We start from the raw sequence: 20,587 nt of genomic DNA on the forward strand, positions 1-20,587 counted from the left end.
TTGAGAGGTTTGGACGGTTGGGATGTTGTGCCAATCATGCTCTGACAGCCACTCCCAAGGTGGCCCTACTGCCCCATGTCCACACCCCAGCTGTTCGGGTGTCTTGGTGCCTGGAGTGCAGGTTGGGAGATGGCAGGATTGTCCCCCTTTGTGATGAGGAATGGAGGCCCAAAGAGGAACTGGGCTTGCCCCTGTGACATGGTCTCCAAAGGGAGAAACTGAGGCCCCACCCACACCTCCAACTCTCCCCAGCCCCGTTGCTGTTGCTTGAGTGTGAGCAGGGGCCAGTGGCAAAGGCCAGTCCTGGAGCTGGGGTCATGGACAGAAACAGCAGCAGGTTGGTCACAGGCAGGTGGGGGTCCAGGGTGGGCTGAGGGCTGGGGGGCTCTGGGCATCAAAGCCCTCCTACAGGTGGACATCTCTCATTCCTGAGAGCAGGAAATATGATTCGGCTTTTGGCAACTCCGATTTTTAGAACTGGGGAGGCGGTTGGTCTGAAATGCTTGCCCTAGCACCAGGGCCCCAGCGATACCCCGGCAGTAGGGAGGGACTCTGGGCTCCTCATCCAGGGGATCTGGTGGGGGTGAGGGCACCAGGTGAGGAGCCCAGGCCCCCAGCCCCTACTGGGGAAGAGGGCTGCCAGCCCCTGGTCCCAGGTCCCCTCCCAGCCTGAGGTGCGGGTGGCAGGCCTGCTCACGGGGAGGCTGCACCAGGCGAGGGTGGGGATTGGCTCTGGCTGACGCCATCCCTCCAGCATATGGCTCCTCCACCCGCCTCGGGCTCTGCCAGCAGCTCCCCTTTCTCCATGGCAACTTAGCTCAGTGGTCCCAGCGGAGAGAACCAAATCTCCCTCTGCCCTCCCTCCCTCCCTCCCTCCCTCCCTCTCCCCACCCCTTCCTCTTGGCCTCCCTTCCTTTGTCCCCCACTGGTTCTGCTCTTTCATCTGTCCAGCCGCCCCGGGGCCTGGGGCAGGCATGGGCCACCCTGGGGGTGGCCCCCCGAGGCTGGCTGTGTGGAGAGTGCGGCGCCTCTGTGGACACGGGGGCTCTGGCCCAGCCCCGGCCGGATACTTTGTTTCCCCTCCGCCCCTTCCTTACATTTTCTTCCTGAAAGGTAATTTTCTGCTAAAACTGTCAGAGCCTTTAGGACGGATCTGTTCGCAGGGAAGGCTCTGTCCTGGTCACGTGGGCTGCTTGTTTTCTCTTGAGGAGCTAAGCTGGAGGGAGAGAGGGAGGGCGGGCAGGGCTTGACTGAGGGCAGAGGGGCTGCAGCAGAGTTTGGGGGCAGTGGGTCTACTTCACGGTGGCTGGGAGTAGCCGGTTCCACCTCACAGTGCTTGGGTCCTGTGCTGTCTGTTGCACTTCCGTTTTCCAATGTGATTGCTACACAGCTTGGACTGCCAGCCTTCCTGGACCGTGGTCTGACCAGGTGGAGGGGGCAGATTTAGAGGCATGTGCATGCACCCCAGATGGGGCAGGGCTCCCAAGTGCAATCGCTGGGTACAAATCTCTCTAATCCTTTCTCACCTGAAAATGGAGTTCAATGGGGGGTAATGTTGTGTCTCTGTAACCAAGACTTTCTAAGAAGATGGGATAGCAGGAATCCCCTGCTGTCTGGTTCTGGGCGGAGTGGTCCTGGCAGCACCACCATTTGTTTGGGACAGTTCAGAAAGGATTTTAAGGCTGCTGCCCAGTGGGGTGACATTCTCCGTCGTGTCTCCTCCATCTGCAACCTCAGAGACATTCAGGATGGCTTCTGAATAGCTTTCCTGGAGGAAACTTGATGAGGTTAATCTGTCAGTCGCCATCCCCGGGGGCATTCTCCAGATCTGCACCCAGAGGCAGGCAGCCCCTCCCCATACCTCTGCCTGTGTGCTGCACGCAATGGAAAAGAGAACCCCCTTGGTCAACTAGAATATCTCCAACGTTGATGGAAAGTGAGGCAACAAATTTAGCGCCCAGTTCTTAGAAGCCATGGGTTTGAATAGTGTCTGAGAGGAAGCCCTGTGTAATCTTTAAATAGAAAGCGAACACCAAGTGGCCCCCATCTGACTCACAGGGAAGCTTCGAAGTTTGATGCAGGTGTCAGAGAAACAACACTTGACTTTGAACATGGTGCCCAACTTGGGGGCGCTAAATGACAGGGGCGTAGACATTCAGGTATGTGTTTTAGAGTCAGGCTTATGAGCGTCTGATTGGGTTGTGCACTTTGTTCCAACATTATCTTGGAGAGATTGCTTTAATAAGAGAATCAGCCTTCAAGGTGGCTCAAGGCAGGGCTCCCATCTGGTTCTGTGGTCAGGCCTCTTTAAACTGCATTTGTTCATCTCCCAAAGCCCTGTTTCTTTAAAGCTGTCTTAGACCTGAATTCCTGGTGCTTCCCTCTGATAATCAGATCTGTTCCTGTTGGGCGGGATGAGAAGAATGCTTTTGTGTCTGCAGAAGTCTGTGCTGTGTCTTGCTTTTCCTTTGCTTTGAGGCTGGAGTCTATCACCGGGACCCTCCTGGCATCTGGGCTCTGTGCAGGCTTCTTAATGACATTACCCACGTCTGGACTCTGGTTGGTTTGCTACATATAAATTCTTATGGGTTCACAAGTTGTGTGATGGGTGGGGAGGTGGTGTGCTGGTCTTGCTTGGTTTGGTTTTGCTTTGCTGGTGAACGGAAAATCTGATGTGACACATGAAAGGTCAGCCCTGTGAGTGGCAGCTCTCGGTTCTCATCTTTGTTCTCTGCCTTGATGGGAGGCTGGCCTGGTGCCCCTGCATGTGGGGTTTCTCTGCCCTGGGGCTTTTCATGTGTGGCCAGGTTGGGGGTTGCTTTGGTGATACATGTGCGTGCTCAGTCAGCGAGCCCCCGAGTCAAAAGACCAGCAGAACAGGGCTGGCACTAGAGGAGGGGAGAAGCACGGCTTTTTACCCTGCCTGTCTTCATCCAAAGTGCATCTTGAGCACTCTGTGCCAGCCTCCCCCCTCCCTCCCGTGTCCTCAGGCACAAGGAGCCAGCCTCCTTTCTTAGTGTAATTTCACTTAGAGGTGACTTACTTGAAAGCACCGTAGAGCTGCAGAGGGTGTGAGAACAGGTCGGGGAGGTGGGAGTCCTGGCTGCTGATGGCTCCAGCCGGCAAAAGTGTGGAAAGCTCATTCCAGGAAAAGTGGAGTAATCACCCTGTTGGCCAGCTTTCAGGGGGTGAGTGCCTCTCTCTTCTTTAATTCCACCGGTGCACTGGAATTCAGGGAAGAGCTTGGTAGGAAGCCTGGTTCAGACAGACTTAGCAAAACCCACAAAGCTCCAAGGGGGGAGTTTGATTTATCCCCCACTGTGCACTGGTGTCCATCACCCAGGCTGTGCTGGGTGGGACAGGCAGCACTGGCCCTACATCAGGGATTCTAGGGCGTGGGACCATGTCCACTTGGGAGACTAGCCTATGTCTTAGCCCAGCCCTGTGCCTGGCTTTGATAAAACATGTTGGTGATAGTTGTTCATCTTCGTTACACAAATGGCTTAAGAAACTGTGCAGGAGAAAAGATGCTTATGAACATTAAAGTCTGATAGTCTGTCTTGTGATGTCTGTGAACACACACCAACACACCCCTACACACACCCACATGTGCACACATATGCACACATGCATGCATACATACATGCCTGCAGCCCCACACGTGCACACACACACACACACACAGATGTCTTTCCTTCTGTCATCAGGGGTGCATGTACCAGTGGCATTCTACTTGCGATAACATGATCTCCTATAAATGGTTGCTAGTATCGAAGAGTTTGTATAGCTGTCCATTTTATGCTTTGCTTTTCAGCTCTGTGCCTTACCTGAATGAGATAGACCATTCCTATCCATTTCTAGAAAGAGCTGCCTTCCTCTCTTCTGTTCCTTGTTTCCATGCCCCCAGGCTCTGCTGGGTCATCACAAGTGTTACAGAGATTGGCACATTTGTGTCTGCAGGGGAAGCCCACGATTGCCAGCTTTCCATCCTGGGCTTCTGAGGGTCTCAAAAGGAAGGGGAGTTGTCAGAGAGAGACTGCTAAGCTTAAGATATGCAGAGCTGCAAGGCATGTGTGTGTATGTGTGTGTGCACAATTATCTACATTGTTCATATTTAAGCATTTTTAGCTTTGCTTTCTATTTCTCCCATCTTCTGTTCATTTTCCAGAGCACAGTTCAGCAAACTCTGAACCAGAATTTTAATACCCACCTCACAGGCCCCTTTACAAATCTCACCTAATTTAACAATATGCAACCACTGTAGAAATGCTTAGTGTTGCATATGAGCAAACTGATTCTCAGAGCAGTTGAGTAGCCCACCCTAGGAAGGCAGAGCCAGAACTCAGGTCTCTGACTCATTCATTTGTTCATCCATTCATCAGTTGCACTGCAACCTGCCTTGTGTTGGGCCCCATGCCCCTGGGCTTTGGGATGAAGAACACACCCAGGCCTTGCCCTTCAGGGAGAAGTCCATCCATCCCAGTTGTCTGAGAACAGAAAAGGAAAGAAGTGGAGAGCAAGCCCCAGTGGAGGAGGCGACCCAAGCCCTCAGTGGGGAGCCTTTCACCTCCCTCTCTCAAGCCCACACCCCTTCCCATAGTACCTGAGTCAGTGCTGCACTGTCAGAATCTGCCACCTCAGTCCTGATCCACTCTTTATTCTGCTGTGGGGGCAACTCGGTTTGCTTTCTTTTAAGAATTGCCACGACATCATCATGTCATCAGTCTGCGAAGTGGGTTCTGTTTTATGCTAAGAGCTCAGGTGTGGGTCGCTGAGTGCTGTAGGAGGGGCACTGTACATCAGGAGACCATGCCTCAGTTTCCTCCTCTGTAACCTGGAGGTATCGTTGCCTATTTGATGCACCTCAGCATGGAGGAGGTGGGTGTGTGGGTGCTTAGCAATGAACCCTTTCAAGTGGCACCCAGGGGTGGTAGGACTGTTCCCATGCCCTTAGACATTCTGATACCTCATCCTCTGATGGTTCAGAAGAGACTGTATGCATATCGATATATAGATAGATTATATGCACGTAGGTATACTGATAGAGTACACAAATGTAAAGCAAACGATTTAAATGGATTCTGGGTAGAGGATATAGGAGAGTTCTTAAGATATTTTTGCAACTTTTTCCCAAGTTTGAAATTATGTGAAAGAAAAAAAAAGACTTAGGTATTTGAGAACTTTTCCCCAAAAGGTTTGTACAAGGCTCCTACAAGAAGCCACATAGATAAACCCAGTGACTGGCCAGCCCTGGAGGGAAAAGAGCCATGTGGGCAGGGCACGAGGACCTCCAAGGTCAGGATTCTTCCCAGCTGCCTCCTGGGGCTCAGTGACAGGCACCAGGCTGGAATGCCTTCCCCAGGGCCCCTGCCTGGTGGCCTATGTCTCTTCTTCCAGAGGACAGAGACTGGCACCTACCCCAGGCCTGGATAGGGTTGCCTGTATCTTGTGATGGTTTCTTGACGCTATACTGATTGGATTTTGGTTCAACCTGCAGTTGCAAACATTCCCATTATGTCAGCCTTGTGTCCCTCTGCTGCCACCCACCAAGTCCCCTGAGAGACCCTTCTAGGAAGTGGCCACCATCCCTCCCTGAGTGAAGCCCCAGCAGGCCTCTCCACATTTGTGTTCTCCCCAGCAAAGCTGGGCTTGGAAACGAATGAACCAGCAACTGAGCATACTCTGTTGCATCCCACCTTGAAGCAGCTGCCCACTCTGTGCCTCAGTTTCCCCACTTTGTTGCCATAGCAAGAGGAGCTTTCCTCCCCAGTCCCCATGGCCTCTCTGAAAGCACCATGGAGGAAGAATGGCAGGTGGCCCGCAGAGGACGGCTGGGAGTGTGCAGCTGTCTCCTGCTAGCTTGCACCGTTAGGTACATGCCCACTTTCTGGGGATCAGAGGGCTAAAGCAAGTCAGAAGCCCTTGTCCTACTGCCCACTCTGCTGTCACCTCGGTGTGAGACCTCAGAATTCCCTTGACCTCTCCGAGCCTCGGTTTCCTGGTTGGCATGACAGAGCTAATGAGGGGTGCCCTCAGGAGCCAGGGAAGGACAGGAGCAGTGTGTGTGGAGCACTTTGTTCTGTGCGGCACCCTCGCTTGCCTGTCACCCAGTGCCCTTGTAAAGCACTTCACAGTTTCCTAGGCGTGGGCACACCATTATCGCAGCCCTGGCTGCAAATGGGCTTTGTCAGGGCTGCGGCAGGCTGTGCAGACAGGGAACCAGAGAACAGTTAATTTTAAAACACTCTTGCCGCCTGATTTCATTTGCCCCCTCGGCCCCTGCTAATTGCATGGTTGAAGTCCTATCTGCAGGACTCCGGGTTCCTGGGATGGAGAGACTGGAAGTTGGGGCCGCCCTGGGTTGTGGGAAGAGCAAAACTTGTTAGCCACGTGAACCTGGGTTTGCATCCTGACTGAATGACCTACAGAAGCCACTTAGTCTCATGGGCCTGAGTTCCCTTGGAAGTAGAACAGGACTCTGGGTGAGAATGCAACCAGGCTCCTTGCCTGGCCCGTAGGAGCTCAGTGATGGGTGGTGTCCATTTTATGGCACTCTCCTCTAGTACAGCACTCAAAAAGGGACTGGTTTCAAATGGCCACTCTGCACCAAAGGTCGTCCTAGGATCAGCAAGCTAGCTCCTGTCTTTCACACTCCCCGTGTTTAGAGAGCTCATGCTGTGTGGCAGCCAGTGGGACCTTCTGTCAGGAGTCGTGATTGCTAAGCTGCCTCTGGCCTGGAAGGCAAAGTCCTGTGTCCTACTGGCCCCCTGAGGGCATGTGGCACAGCCGTGTTGCTGAGGCACAAGTGTCTTACTGCTGGAGCTGGGTATGGCCACAGCCCCAAGGTGGGGCTTTCTCTGTACCCAGAAGGAGAACAGGGGCCAGAATGTAGGCCTGAGTCACCACCCCATGGCTTCAGTCTGGAGGAGAGGGGCCAGCACGGCTCTGCCCACACCCTTCACCCTCCTGGGCAGCAGCCCACACACTAGGATTCCACGTCCAACCCACAGATGGGGAGACTGACAGGCACCCAGAGGATCTTTCCCAGGTGGCCCAGAGCCATGCTGGGCGGGGTGGCTCCTGGGGACTGGATGGAGTTTACCTTCTCCTCACTGGACCCTGGCTGCCTCTGCCCCCATTTATGGCTGTGGCGGAGACATGCCAGCCATGAAATGATGTCCCTCTGGGCAGCACCAGCACGAGTCACACCTTCTTGGGGTTGGCTATTGCCCCACAGTCGATCTGGGTTGGACTGATGCATGAAAGGACGTGTCGATGCTGTGCCCTTGTCCCCCTCAACTAGCCTGGGCTGAAGAACTGGCTGGTCCCCATGAGGTCGTTTAGAGGGCAGGGCTCTGAGTGGCCGTGGAAGCAGGCCACCTCACACATGGCTTCAGGAGAAGGTGCTGCCTGCGCTCCTTGGAGAAGAGCTTGCCATCTGATGGACAGCATTCAGCTCTGCTTCTCTCTGACCATAGGGCAGTCTGTGTGAACTTGTCAGTTATGGCCAGCAGAAGGGCCTCCTTGGCCTGGCAAGTGCCACTTTCCCCTGAGCCTGGCCTGGGCACTCTAGGAGGCCTGAATCTGGGGGGAGAGGGAAGGGGCAGGGAGGGACACCAGCAAGTGCCAGCCAGTGGGGAGGCTGCCCAAAAGCACAGAACCATTGCCCACACGGTCCCAAGGGCCCTTGAAAATGGTCTAGCTCAAACATCCACTGTGGTTGGGAAACTGAGGCCCTACTCCAGCTCCCAGGGCCTTGGTAGCACTCTGATGTGTCCTCCTGTCTATAGCTTTCAGGGACTAGGCCCAGGATTTATGCCCCTGAATGCAGAGAACTGTTATGGGAAAAGGCTGTTCTGGGCAGGACCTCCAGAATCCGCCCGTCTGCCTTCCTGCCTCACGGTAGGGGCTGCAGCAGCTCCCAGGCCCTCTTGTGCTGTCCATCCCCCCAGCAGTCTCCTGGCTGGGTCTCATGGCCTTGCACTCCCAGCTCATCTTCAGTCGGTCAGTGAAGACTTGATGGCTGGTGTCAATACCAGTGTGCAGAGCTCATGTTTGGATGCAACTTTAAGTTTCCAAAACATATTGCATCTGGTTTATCGGTTGAGTCTCTCTGTGGCCTTATAAAATGGTCTAGACAGACAACCAGCATCTTCTCCACGTGGGGGCAGATAATTGAGTGAGCAGTCTGAGGTCAGATAGCTACTCTGGGACAGGGTTTGGTCTTAAGATCATTTACCTAACAAATATTTGCTAGGCACCTGCCTTTATTGAGCAACTGCTCTGGCCAGGCCCTGGGGAAACAACTGTGAACAAGATGCAGGGGTGACATTACAATCTGAGAAAGGCCAAGAGAAAGCACCAGGTGCCTGGAGCTGACTGGGTCCATGGGGAAGCCTTACTGGAGGAAGGGCTCCTTTAGCACAGGGGCTCAGCCATGTGATTCCAGGCCCAGATGGACACCAGCCAGACCCAGGAACAGTAGAATCTGGTCTTGGCTCTGTCATGTGACCTCAGGCGAGCCCTGTTCTATGTCTGTTCTCCACCTGCACCAGAAGGTAGAACAAGGCCACTTGTTCTCATCCTCTGGTGGGCTTCCAAATACTGGTGGGGGAAATGTGTTTAAAACACAGGGTCCTGGGCCTCTCACACAGGGTTCTGATTCACTAGGCCTGGAGGATGGGCCGAGGATCTGCATTTCGAACAAGCTCACTAGATGTTTCTGAAGCAGTTCGGCCTTGTACCTGTTTGAAAAAATCTTGACTTGGCCAACTAGGAGCCATTTAAGCTCTCCAGTATCAGTCCCATGAAGTCCTGACCTTGACTCTTGGTATGGCAGTACCCATGGAGCCGGGATGGTGGAGGGCCCAGGGTTTTGCAGATGCTGAGCTGTCTGAGCTCCCACACCCTGCTGAAACCCAGGGAACTCCAGGCTCAGTTCCGAGGCTTCTAGAAGCCCTGCCCAGCTCACCACCCCCAGTGAGAGGTTCTCCAAAAATGGAGGCAGGTGGGGGATGCTGAGCCAAAGGCTGGGTGTGTGGGGATTGAACATTTCTCATTAGGGACACCTGCAGTCCTGGGTTAGGACTTCTTTCAAGGAGTACTGTTGGCTGCTTGCTTGGAAGTGGGGCTCCTAAGGACTGGCAGGGCTGGGCTGGCCTGCCCAGGCATGGGAGCCTAGGTAATGCTGTCCAGGTGCCAGTGTTAGGAAGCAGGGAGAGCTGAGAGGCTGGGCAGCCCCACATCCAGGGGCCACTTCCCCTCTAGTGACTTCATAGTAGACACAGAAGGACTTCTTGCTGGCTTCTCAAGTGCCCTGAGCTACTACTGGGCTGCAGCCCTGATGACAGACTTGCGCAGTCTGGCACTTGCTCAGTGCCAGTGTAGCTCTCCTGAGCAGGATGCCACTGGCTATTATCCCATAGGTGCCCAGAGCAGGGGACACTGGATGATGTCTGTGTGATCACGATTAGGTCACCTGCTCCCCAGTGCTGCAAACCTAGTGTCCAGGGGCAGCTGAAACAAGTGACCACTTACTAGGGAACCTAGAACAACAGAAATGTACTGTCTCACAGCTCTGGAGGTTAGAAATCTGAAGTCGAGATCAGCAGGGCCATGCTCCCTCTGAAGGCCCTAGGGGAGGGTTCTTCCTGCCTTTTCCAGCTTCTGGGACACCAAGCAGTTCTTGGCTTGTGGCTGCTTCACTCCAATCTCTGCCTCTGTCTCCACATGGCTGTCCCTTCTGTGTCTGTGTCCTGTTTTATAAGGACACCTATCATTGGATTTGGATCCCTTCCTAAATCCAGGATGATCTCATCCCAAGGTCCCTTACTAATTGCATCTGCAGACCCTACTTCCAAATAAGGCCACATTCTCAGGTTCCACATGGACATGAATTTTGGGGGTTTGCTCTTCCACCTACTACGCCCAGCAGGCAGAATGTCACCAGGTAAGGGAAGGCCTGCTGCCCTGGCTGAGGAGTGGTGGGCTGGGTGTAGTGGGTGGAAGAGGATCCAGCTGGTCCCAGGAAACATATCTGGGGCTTTTAGCAGCCTCAGGCTTTGTTGTCAGCTAGGGCAGCTTTGCCTCTTAACGTAGAGTCTGGAGCAGAGGAGGTGGAGGGGGGGCAGCTACCCTGGAGAGGGTAAGCCATTTGGATGCCTGTTTTCAGGTGTCCTGGAGAAGAAAAGTGGAGTGTAACTCTAAAGAGCCAACCAAGACCATAGTTGAGTCCCAGGTTGGCAAACTACTCAACAGAAGAACTTTCTAGCAGTAGCTTTAGAAGGAGAGCATCTCATCCTGGGAGGTGGTCTAGCGGCCATCGCAGAAGCGGGTAGTGCAGAGAGCATTCCTACCCCAAGAGCTCTGAGCCTGTGCTTGTCTCAGTGATTGATGGCCCTGCCCAGCAGCAAGAGGATGAGCTCAGGGGCTCCCCCAAGGGCAGGCAAGAGCTGATGTGCAGTACTGGCTCCAGACCCCCAGTCCCTCCTTCCCTCTAGCTGGCTCGTGGGTTCGCAGGGTGTGCGGACCCCTCCTCGGCCCCTCCTGACCCCGTACAGCTGTGTGTCCCCTCCCCCACTCTGTCACAGAGCTCAGCACCCTGTCCACCCAGCCCAGGAGCCTTTTCTAGGGGCCAGTGGGTACTTGCCTGGGCTCTGCTCTGCCTCTGAGGCCCAGCCCTCCCCGACGCATCACCCCAGGCCCATTGTAGAGCCATATCGATGCCTGCCACCTGCAGTGTCACCCCAGGCCCATTGTAGAGCCATATCGATGCCTGCCACCTGCAGCAGCCTTCACCTCTGTGTTCAGGGCCTGTCCCACATGAGATCGTATCTCAGTGACATGGAGGTGACATGGGCCTCCTCAACTATGTGTACATCAAGTGGGAGGTTTTCGGAGGGCATGAGGCTCAGCCCACTGTGACCGGCTGCAGACCTTGGGCGAGTCCCTGACCCTCAGAGGACCCAGTGTCCCCATCAGCTAAGGAAAGACAGATCTTGCTGCTCTGTGAAACCCTTTCTGCACCTGATTTCTAGAAGCTGCTGATGTCCAGGGGTAGTGAAGGGGTCACCGACACAGGGCCTGAGATCCGTGCACTCCTCATTGCCAGGACCAGATGCTCTGCACCTAGCACCTCAGCCATCTATCTGTGTCCCTTCCCACAGACATGACTGTCTCTCAGTCCCTCCTGCTGGGAGAGAACTAATAGGCTCTCCTCGGTGGCGAAGGTCTCCTGTTCCAATGGCCACCCAGGGTGCCTGTCTGCTGGAGCTGGCTACCTCACAGGAGCTTTCACTTTCTTTTGAATTGAGGTGAGATTCACATAACATAGAATTAGCTATTTTAAAGTGAACAATTCAGTAGCATTTAGTATGTTCACAATATGGAACCACTGTCTAGTTCCAAAACATTTTCATCCCCCAAAAAGGAGACCCCATGCCCAACTCTGGGGCTTTTTTTCTTTGCTGTTTTCTTCAAATTATGATAAAATACACATAACAAAGTTTGCCGTTTTAACCATTTTTAAGTGTAAGTTTGGCGGCATTAAGTACATTCACATTGTTGTGCAAACATCCCCACCACCCACCTCCAGAACTTTTTCTTTCCCCAAACTGACTCTCTGTCCCCATTAAACACCAAACTTCCCAGTCCCTGCTGCCCACCATCTACTTTCTGTCTCTGTGTTAACTCATTTGGGTGCCTTGTATAAGTGCCATCATGCAGTATCTGTCCTTTTGTGGCTGGCTTATTTCACTCATGTCTTCCAGGTTCATCCACGATGTACCAGGTATCAGAATTTTCTTCCGTTTCAAAGCTGAGTAACACTCCATTGCATAAATGGTGCACATTTGTTTATCATTCATCAACACTTAGGTTGCTTCATCTTTTGCCTATTGTGAGTCTGACTCTGGGGCTTTTTGAGAGCCTAATGAGAAAAGTCAGGGCCTGGGGTCTGGCTGGTCTAGTCAGCTCACCAGTATGTGCTCCGGCTCACCTTACCTGTGATCAGCTTCAGGCCCCTGAGCCCAGACCCCTGTGAAAGATGATCATTTCAGTATGCTCCACCTGCTCCTCCCTCTCTGAACCTGTGCTGCCCACGGGCCCCCTTTTCTCTAGAAAGACCAGGACACAGCATGCTGAGAACCTCGGTCCTCACTAGAGCACTGGCCTTCTGCGTGGTCTGCCTCACCCAGTGACCTCAGGCATGTCACTTCCCTTCTCTGAGCCCTTGCCTTCCATCTGTAAGAAAGACAGACAGTGGTCTGAGACAAGTCACTCACATGGAGATCTTTGTCACCTACTCATGTGGTGCTTGGCTCCTCGGAAATGCCTCTAAAAGGCCGTGTCCATCCTTGGTCCTCCTGTATCTACTGGCAGCCCTGTCCCTGTTTATTCCGTCTGCAGGGGATTGCTGAGCACCTGCCCTGGGTGGGCACTGGGTGCAGGATAGGGGCTACAGGGGGCAACACAGCAGAGGGAGATTTAAGCAGCCTCTAAGGGGCGAGGTGGAGAGCTCCTTCCTATGCAGGTTACTTTCTCCAGTCCCACCCTTGAGGGGTGGGTAGTTGCGTAAACCGAGGCCAGGAGCCGTTAAATGACTTGCGACTTACTCCAGGAAGCAGCTTGAACTTGAGCTTTGGTCTGTCTGGTGCCAACGCTTGCCTTTCCCCCTACATCTAGTTGTGTGTGTTTATTTCCTGCTGCTTTTTTCTGTTGCAGGGTAGGGGTTATACTTGCCCCCGCCACCCCCGCTCCTGATGTTCAGTTCAGGGGCTGTTTTGCGCCTCCTCACTTCCCCGCCCTGTTGACATGGGGCTGTTGCTGGGCTGGTTTTGTTTTTGACCCAGTCAGCCTGGCAGGGAAGTGGCGGGCTGTGTGCAGAGCTTCCCAAAATAGCCCCCGGCTCCCCGCCAAAGATAGAAGAGCCAGACTGTGTGCGATGGGCTTGGACCAGTGGCAGATGACTCAGTTCCCTGCACCCCAGCCAACCCCCTCTTATTCTTGCTTTCCAGCCCCAAGCCTCCTCAAACTCAGGCCACCAGGTGCCGCTTCACACATCTGTGTGCACTTAAGTGGCCTCCCCACCTGAGTGCAAGAGGCTGGATAGGTTAGGTGTAGCCCAGGGGTACTCATTTCCTCTGTATGTCTGACCTGCCCCATGACCTTAACAAGTCCCCATTACTGTCCTGGCTTCGGGTTCCCCACTGGAGATGCACATAGCGCATCTGCCCACTGCCCTGTGTTACTGGGAAGGTGGGTGAGTCGAAGCAGAGCCTGAACAGGCAGGGTAAATCTGGCAGTATTGTCGTAGATGAGTTATTTCTTCTGATCCCCACTGTTCTGTGTGTGAGGATACAGTTTAAAGGGAGGCCCTCATTAGCAGGGCTGTCCCAGCACCATCACTGTCATTGTTATTGTCACAGTGATAGTGGCAGCCTCTGTCATCTCCTGGGGGTTTTATGCTGGGCACTTTATATTCATCGTCTCTTAGTTTATCCCTCCCATTCCCTGTGGGGTGCATATGGCATTGAGACCCAGTTCCATAAACAGAAGAACTGAGGCTTAGAATGTGAGTAACTTGCAAGACCAATGAAGGTGGAGGCACTGTGGGAAACCTGTCCCACTTCAAAGCCTGTGCTTTGTCTTTGAGGTCTTACCCCTTCTCCAGGGTAACCTGTCCCTGCTCCACGCATTTCCTCCCAAACCTTGAACCCTGTCTTTTGGGTGCTGCCCTTGGTGTTCTGTCTGTGTTCACACAGGGGACTTGGTATAGGACAGAGACCCACACAGGCTTTGCCTCAGGAGAGAGCCCTTGGGGCATGAAGGGCATTTCTGGAACAAAGGGCCACCCTCAGTCCCCCTTTCTTATATTGTACGTTGAAGCAACTTCACAGCCCAGCCAGCAAGCATTTCCCAAGGCCTCAGGGCACATTCACACTCCTCTCAAAACCCAGTGAGGCCTGTTACTCAGACTTTGTCGAGGAAGAAACAGCTCAGTGAGGCGGTCAGGCCACCCATCCCAGGCTCCTAAGTGACAATGCCAGGTTGTATGGTGCTGGAGCTGCCCCTCCAGGGTCCAGAGAGCACGAAGCCCCAGCCCTGACCCTCATCCTCACCCCTTCCTCCTCTCCTCCAGGTGCAGACCTGGAGGCCTATGTGGGCTGAGCAGGTACCTGGCCACTGCAGGCTGCACAGGGCTGGGTTCTGTCACCAGAGCTGGGCTTCTGCCATTATTTGCCCCTGCCTGAGGCTGGTGTGATTATATTTATACATATTGCTGTGTGTGCATGCACATTTGTTTTTGCTCTGTGACTGATCTTCATGCGCCGTGCCCCCCAGGTCAGGGCTTGGAAAGTTTTTGGGGCAGGGCGCATGCATCCCTCATCTGGACCACATCGGCTGTGGGATGATCCAGAGCTGATGTGTGGTTGTTTCCCAGGTATGTGGTAAGAAACGTTGAAATGCAGAGCCACAATTCATTAGCCTCAATTCTAAACTCCAGCAAGCTCTGGAAACCAAATGCTTTTTTATAACTCATTTGGCAGCAAAATCCCGTCTGAATTGAGGTGAAGCTATTTATAGTCCATGTGAGGCTATTTATAGCCTTTATGTATTCTGTGTCCACGTATTTCACTGCAGAAATGTCAGTGCGTTTGCTTATTGGATGCAGCTGAAATACGCAGTATTGCCCATTTAAAGTGCAGCAAGTTCTGAATTCTTAAGCACCTCTGGCCCCTCGGATAAAACCTCTACTTTTGTACAGTTACAAATGCTCTCTGCTGTGGTCCTCCCTCCACCCCAGTGTCTCTTTTGTGGGATTCCTGGAACTACAGGAGTGATGGCTACCCCACAGCCAGCCCTACCTCAGTGCCCAGCAGTTAGATATTTTTAGTATCACCATGGGTGATAGACACATCTTGATTGCCCAGTGCAGCATAGATGCTCTTCATACATGTGTCTGGACCTCCCATTGGGCATATTACCACCCCTCTTTACAGATGAGTAAACTGAGGCTCAGAACTGGAAATATCATATCTGAGGACAGAGAGGTGGTATGGGCAAGTGCTGGGTGGGGCCTGAACTTGCCTTCCCATCTTGCTACCTCTCTGGGAATGTGTCTGGGAACATGGCCACGTGTCTCCCTGGATTTGCAACTAAAGCACGTTGAGATTGGGAGGGAGCAAGCATATGAGGCCTCGGGTGCACATGGAGTGAGGCAGACCGATGTGAGCCAGGCCCCTCCCTCCAGGCTGGAGGGGGAGGAATCCTTGGGGCCCACCACCCCCTCCGGCTGCTGCTGTAGTTCCTGCTTCTCAGATAGTGCTTTTTGTACCAGCACCTGTGCCATTCCCCCACCTTGTCTTCTCCCAGCAGCTGGCAGCTGATAGCGCTCATAGCTGCTCCAGCCCCTGGTTTTTCTACAGTGTGCTCAGGCATTCAGAGAGATGGCATAATGTTGCCCAGATGCCATCTGCCCGCTGTTCTTGGGGACTACCTCCCCCACAAAACCTTCAAGGGCTTCCTTGCAGGGGAACTTCGGCAGGCTCTGAAGTCTCCAAGTGTCCATGATCCCCAGCAGCAAGCTCTTTCCCATGCGGCTCCTATCATCCTATAATGACCCAAGGACCCCTCCCTTCTTGCCATGGCAGCCCTGCCTCGGATCCTTTGCTCAGCCTTTGCCCACCCAGAATGCCTCCTGCTGCAGCTCGAGCCACAGTGCGGTGAGAGTGTACTCTTAGTGCCTGGAGGGATCCTGTGGTGGCTGCAATTTCCTCATCTGCTGGGTGGGCTCAGGGAGGGCTGCTCTCCCAGAAAGTAGGTGAACTGGCCTTAGAGCAGGTGCCTGCTGCAGCATGCACCTAGCATGAGCCCCACCAGGAGGGACTTTCTTCTTGCCCACCCTTATGGGTCAGAAAGTTTCTCACAGCTGCCATGGGCTTAAAGCAGGCCACTGTGGCCCACTGTGGAGAGCTTTGGGTCGAGTAGCCTCTAAGCATGCTCTGACTGTTTGGATAATCTGGTGTCTTTGTGCTCTGCCCTGGTCTTCTCCCTGGCTGAAGTTGAGGCCCCTTGCCCGCACAGCTGGTTTCCCCACATACTCATGGGGTCTGCAGAGAACCTCACAGCATGGTCAGCACTGAAGACAGAAATAAGCCAGAAGCTGGCAACTGCCCCGGAGCCTCATGGTTTGGGGACAGACAGTGGGATGGGGTGTGGTGAGAGCAGGAGGTGAATTGCTTTCAGGGGACTCTGAGCACCCTCCTCTGCCTGGCGTGGTTGAGGAGGACTCAAAGATAGAGTGCTGGTTAAGCTGGGTCTTAAAGGACACTGGACATCTGCCAGGTAGACCAGGTGGGGAAGGGCTTTTTTGACAGAAGGAACAGCAGCAAGTGTGAATCTCAGCAAATGCTCCACACAGTAGTGAGGGAGCTCCTGCCATGCCAGATTCTGGGCACTGGGTAGACCCTTGGGCAGTGTTTGTGGCCCTTGAAGGCCTCGAGGCTGGGGTGCCAGGTATGAAGCTGCCCGTGTGGCTTCAGGGCACAGCAGGAAAGGTGGATGGAGCCTTGGGAAGACAGAGAGGCCGTGGGAGGACAGAAAGCATGAGGGCCTTGAGTGATGTTCTGGGGGGCAGGGCTTCTGATCCTGGAAGGAGCCAGCAGTCAGGTGCACTCTGACGGCCTCTGGAGAGGATTTGGAGGCCCAAAGTAGAAGCATAGAGTCTCATTAGGAAGGTGTTCTGCCACCCAGGGGGTGTCGACAGGGCCTGAACCAAGGCATAGGTGGGAGAGGGACAATGGTGGGGTGTGTGGACAAATCAGAGAGACTTCTGGTTCTACCATGATGATGTGGGATCCACAGGGTGGACCTCGGGTGATGCTTAAGGACCTGGCCCATGTCCCGGCCATGTCTCCGGCAGCCACAAGACTTTGGCTGAACTGCTGGATCTCACCTGGCCTTCATTTACTCTTCTGCACAACACCAAAAGGAAAGAATGGGAACATTGGTTCTTAACAACTTTGAAGAGTACAGGCTGGGGAAGGCGCCATGCTTTGTGCTTTGCTGCCCTGATAGGAGAAGCTCCAGGGCTCATGGCCCAGCTACCGCAGAAGGTCCTGCCCAGACCTCTGGGTCCCTGGGTCTGTGCAGTTTCCTGGCTCAGGGAGTTCTGGGTCCCCTGCCTCAGCCCATGGCTTTGCCTGCACCTCTTCCTCCATGGTTAATAATTCAGGACAAGCCAGATGGCTCTGCTTTCCTTCCCTCTTGCTCTTCCATAGCCTCTCAAGGCTTGTTCCTCGGTTCAGGGTCGGTGTGGGAGGGTGGGGAGCCCAGGAGGCTAGCTGCAATAGCAGGGCATCCGGGTGTCTGAGCCCTGACCACCAGCCCATAGCCCCATGGGCCCTGGGCACCCAGGCTTCAGTGTCCCTAAGGCCCATAGCCTGTGGAAGTGAGAGAGTGCTTAGAAACCAGTGTCCTGCTTTCTGCCCAAACCAGACTCCACGTGGGGTCTGTGTAGGGCACTTGGTAAGTACTTATAGGATAGAGAGACTGAGGTCACCTTCTGCACTCTTAGGAGCATTCCTTCCTGTCTCTTCCCAGTGTTCCTGGTAGGAAGGGATTCAGACACACACTTCCCACATTTAGGATCTGAGGCCCCAGAGCACACCAGCTTGCTCAAGGCAGTTGGTGACTTCAGTTCTTACCTGCCCAGTCCCCAGTTAAAGCCAAGAGCCAGACCTTCGTGAGCAGAGAACTCCTAGGACCCCAAAGTCCTGAAGGGAAACTTGAAGGCATGGTCCACTCTGTGGTCACTGGCTTGAGTCTTAATGAAATCCTACATAAGTGCATGTGACGCCTAATCAGGCTGAATGTGGCAGGAGCCAGATCCTGAGGTCCAGGTTGTAGGTGGTTACCCCAGTGCCCAGCCTGAGGCCAGGGTGGGCAGGGACAGTATCCAGTATCCCACAGGCAGGAAGAGGGCAGAAAGGCTTTCTTTGTCAACCCAGGAGGAGGGCAGGGTAATTCACCTCTTTCATGCTTTGGGTCTGGTAGGAGGAGCAGGAGCCTGGGCCTGGGCCTCCTGGTATTGGCAGGAGATACTGGCAGAGAACTGACCCAGGCCCATCAGGGTGCCATCCCCACATCTGTCTACTCAGGTAACACCTTCACAGGGAGCAGCTGGCATAGAACACTCTGGGGAGCTATAAATAGAAGAGGGGTTTGTCTCCAGGCAGTGTGGACATGAAATGCACCCTCCACTCCTCCTCTTGGGCATTGGCACCACCTAAGAGCCCTGCAAAGTTCAGGTGTTCGCTGTCCTTCCCAGACAGTAAACTGAGGCCAGGTTATGTGATGCATACAAGTGGTGGAGCTTAGCCTGATGTTCAGATCCCCCAGCACCACCCTGACCTCAAGGGCAGGGCCTGGGACTCAGTCCTCGGATCCTCAAAGCTGACTCAGGGAAGCCCAGTGGGGCTTGGGATGCGGCAGTGGTCCAGTGGTCCCACCTGAGAGCAGAGATGGCTAACACACAGGGAAGAACCGCAGAGAGAGCCCGCAGCAATTGCGGAAAGGGTGTGAACACATAGTAAAGGTGCTACTCTCTACCTTCTCCCTATTCCTTTCAGTCTTGCTTCCACTAACATCTTACACACGTGTGCGTGCATGTCTGTCTGTCTGAAAACCATCATATTAGTATACTGGGGACACTTCTGTAGTCAGGGCTCATGGGTACCAGTTCCCTCTGCCCCGTATGCTTCTGCAGGGTTGGGGAGCATGACGAGGGTTGCTTAGGAGTCTGGCAAGAAGGAGAATTCCCGTGTAGGATCTATTGAGAGGGTGGGTCTGGTTTTGAAGTTGATCAGAAGATCCCATAGCCTGAGCTACCCTCAGAGTGGTCTAGAAACATGTGACTCTAAGCAAAGTCTATGAATTTACAACAGGCATGATGAATTTACAAACAGGCATGCAGAGCGGGACAGTGAGTACACAGGAGCCTGCTGTTCCTGCAAAGCTGTGTCAAGATGTCAGCGAGCTGGGTTTTATTTTAGTCCCAAGTATTGTATCTGTTTAGCACCAAGCCTGCGTGGTGCTGTGTGCATGGGGTGTGCTAAGTTGTATTTCTGCCTACTGCAGGGGAGAGGACTTCAAGGTAGTTCCAAGCTCTGTGCAGTGAACCCACATTCATTAGAAGCCCAGAGCAACTGCCCAGATTTACAGACAGTGCTCATATTTCACAGATAAAGTCTCTGTAAGATGAAAGGGTTGCTCATGTCCAGAATACTGGACCTCATGTCACACCTTGTCTGCCCTCTGTCACTGTTGGGCTGTGTCCTCCCCCAACTAGATCAACTCCCCATAACTCACGTGGACTCAGAAAGTAGACTGTGAGATTCCAAGATGATTACACAAAGAAATCTGTTTGGAATCTTTGATCATTTTTTACCTTGGAGTAGAATGAAACTTAGCTTTCTGCTCTTTAGGAGAAAAGGGTTTGCTCAGCAAGTGAATAATGTGCAGAAGGTCAAAAGAAGGTCCATCATCCCATTATTAGGATTTACGGGTCATGGGTAACAAAAGTCCAGTTTGAGGTAGCTCCATGGCCAAGGGGACCTACTTGGGATGTTTATATATCCATGGGTGGCAGCCAGCCTCAGCAGTGGCTGGACTTGCAGATCAAAATGCCACCAGGACTTTGCTTGTGTTCAGCTCTGTTAAGTCCCATGTGCTGGTTCCATTGTCCCAGACTGGCTACATGGAGGGGACATGGCTACTGACAGCTTCCCTGCCTTGGCCACCAGTGAAGGACTGACTCATGTTCCTTTTGACCCCTTGTTTTGAGAAACTCCTGGAAGTTTTAAGTGAAGACAAGATCACCATTTGCAGGTTGAGGGCACACCCAAGCCTTTTTCTCCTCCTCCAAATCTCTCAGTAGAGTAGAACAAATATTAAATATCCACACAGGCAAGGAGGTGCCTTTAAGTGCATAAGAAGCCATGAGGAATTCCCAAAAGATGGAGTGAAAATGGAATTAGACTGAAATAGGACATAGCAGCCAAGATTGTACTCAGGAGGTAGAGAGGTTTCTAGGTGTGCTTCAAGGTTAGGTGCAACATATGAGTAGCATGAAGGGTTCTGTGATAGCCTACACAGTTTGGGGAATAAATAAGTATGTAGAATGAATACAGCTGTTAGGCTTCCTCTCTTTTTGGGGAAGTAAAGGTAGACCCTTATAAAATCTAGGCACTCTAGACAATTTTACATTTAAGTTTGTATGTTTAAGTATTGAAAGATTATCACTGGGACAAAAGTCACCAGACTAGCCAGCAGGTGAAATCTGGCCCACCATCTTTATGTAAATAAAGTTTTATTTGAACACAGCCACACCCATTTGTCAATGTATTTTTCTGTGGCTGCTTTCATGCAATACCGGCAGAGCTGAGTAGTAGCAACAGAGATTATATGGGCTGCAAAGTCTTTTAAAATATTCACTGTATGGCCTATACAGAAAAAGTTTATTGATCCCCACTCTAGAAAAATGAAAATAAAACACAATGTCTAACCTATTACAGAAAAAAATATATAT

General features: G+C 53.0%; 1 protein-coding gene across 23 annotated transcripts in view; it reads left to right on the forward strand.

Annotated features, from left to right (window-relative positions):
• PITPNM2 (phosphatidylinositol transfer protein membrane associated 2) overlaps nt 1-20,587 on the forward strand; it is a 129,877-nt gene that overhangs the window by 58,045 nt on the left and 51,245 nt on the right. The window contains exon 1 of one of the 23 annotated variants that reach the window (XM_017677952.3): nt 922-1,113. The exons of 20 other annotated variants lie outside the window; for them this stretch is intronic. The gene's annotated coding sequence lies outside the window, so the exon portion shown is untranslated. Of the gene's footprint in view, nt 1-921; nt 1,114-2,437; nt 2,560-3,085; nt 3,189-20,587 lie in introns of those variants that run through there. 2 more of the 23 variants (XM_017677958.3, XM_017677975.3) reach the window with 2 other exon arrangements.

This window comes from Manis javanica, chromosome 15 (assembly GCF_040802235.1).
Source record: "Manis javanica isolate MJ-LG chromosome 15, MJ_LKY, whole genome shotgun sequence".
Lineage (NCBI taxonomy): Eukaryota > Metazoa > Chordata > Mammalia > Pholidota > Manidae > Manis > Manis javanica.